This window comes from Mobula birostris, chromosome 8, assembly GCF_030028105.1.
Source record: "Mobula birostris isolate sMobBir1 chromosome 8, sMobBir1.hap1, whole genome shotgun sequence".
NCBI classification, from domain to species: Eukaryota; Metazoa; Chordata; class Chondrichthyes; order Myliobatiformes; family Myliobatidae; genus Mobula; species Mobula birostris.
The window spans coordinates 100,787,058-100,789,327 of record NC_092377.1 but is presented as its reverse complement, the minus strand read 5'-3'; positions in this window follow the sequence as shown (position 1 = coordinate 100,789,327).

Below are 2,270 nucleotides of genomic sequence, written 5' to 3'. Positions count from 1 at the left end.
AAACAGCTGTAAACAGAGACATTTAACATGTTCCTGGAGGGGAATAACCTGACTAGACAAAGATTAACTTGTGATTTATCAACCCACCCGTATCATTACATCATACAGACTCCAAAGTCCAGGTCACCATGGAAACCAGCTCTACCCCCACCCCCTTTGCCTGCTGTTGACGCTAAACCTAGCAATCATTGCAAAAGTGTCAGAAAAATAATTTTTAAAAACATACCATATTGTTTGCACAATTTGTTCTTTATTGTGTGTTTTTTCAATGGGTTCTATTGTGTTGTGGTTGCCTGCAAGAAGACAAGGTTGAATATAGTTTATATACTTTGGTAATATGTGTGCTTTGAACTTTGAACAGAAATAGGTCCTTTGGCCCACACTGCTGTTCCAAACTAACTAAGTCAATGGCGACTAATTAAACTAATCCCCTAAACTTGCACATGGTCTATATCCTGCCTCATGAGCCTGTTAAATAACTCTATCCTGTCTGCTGCCACCACCAACCCTGGCAGTGTATTCCATGCGTCCACTACTCTCCGTGTCAGAACTTGCTCCACGCATCTGACCATGCCCTGACCCTCCACATGTAGGACATCACTCTCGTAACTTCCACCACTTCAACAGGATCCTACCACCCATCACATCTTTACTTCCCTAACCCGCTCTCTGCTTTCCACAGGGATCGCTCCCTCCATGATTCCCTTGTCTGTTCGTCCTTCCACACTAATATCCCTCCAGGTACTTAACTCAGCTAGCGGCCAAAGTGCTGCACCTGCCCATTTACCTCCTCCGTCCCCTCCATTGAGGGCTCCAAACAGTCCTTCCAGGTGAGGCAACACTTTGCCTGTGAATCTGTTGGGGTTGTCTATGGTATCCAGTGATCCCGATGAGGCTTCCTCCACATGGATGGGACCCGACCTGGACTGGAAGACCGCTTTGTACAGCACCTTCACTCCATCTGCAGAAAGCAAGGTTTTCTGGTGGCCAACCATTTTAATTCCAATCCCTTTCTTCTGTTCTTACATGTCAGTCCATGGCCTTCTCTACCTTCATGATGGAGCCACTCTCAGGGTGGAGGAACAACTCCTCGTGTTCTGTCTAGATAGCCTCCAACCTGATGGCGTGAACACTGATTTCTCCAACTTCTAGTCATTTTTCTCCTCCCCTTTCCCTCTTCTTGAATTCCCCATTCTGCACCCCCCCCACCTCTTCCTTTCTACTCATTTCCCCCTGGGTCCCCACCTTCCCTTTCTCCCACAATCCACTATCAGCTTCCTTCTTCTCCAGCCCTTTATCTTTTATATCTATCACCTCCCCGCTTCTTACTTCATCCTCTTCCCTCACCCACCCGGTCTTAACTATCACCTTCTAACTTGCCCTTGCCCCCACCTTCTTATTCTGGCTTCTTCCTCATATTTCATCTGGCTAACCTCCAACCTGATGGCATGACTACTGATTTCTCCTTCCGGTAAAAAAAATCTTCCCTCCCCTCCCCTCTTCTTCTATTCCCTACTCTGGTTTCTTACCTCTTCTCACCTGCCTGGGACTCCTCTTCCTTCCCTTTCTCCTATGATCCACTCTTCTCTCATATCACATTCCTTCTTCTCCAGCCCTTTATCTTTCCTACCCACCTGGCTTCTCTGACACCTTCGAGCTAGCCTCCTTCCCCTCGCTCCACCTTCATTCTGGCATCTTCCCCCTTCCTTTCCAGTCCTGATGAAGGGTCGTGGGCGGAAGCATCAACTACTTATTCATTTCCACAGATGTTGCCTGACCTGCTGAGTTCCTCCAGCATTTTGTGTGTGTTACTCTGGATTTCTAGCATCTGCAGAATCTCACACATCATTTATGCTCCACACATCTTTGTTGAACCTCATCGCTCAGCTTAAATCCAAGTCCTCCGGTATCGAACACTTTGACCCTGGGAAAAGTTACAGGTTGACTATCTATGCCTCTCAGAAACTTCTATCAGGTCTCCCTTCAGAGAAAACAACTCTAATTTTCCCAACCTCACCTACAAGCTTCCACCAGCACATACTCGGATTGTGTTGGTCGTTCACACAAATGATGCATTTCACTGTAGTTTCGATGTGCACGTGGCTAATCTTTTAATTTTATCTTTGATCCGCGCTCACTGGTTACTGGTGCTGTTGAAGTACCTGTGTAATGCAAACTCTGCTCATAATTAATCCTTTCCCTTTCTCTTTGTAAAAAGGGCACAACCCTACTGCACATTTTCACAGTTAAATAAGAACAAAAGCAGTGAG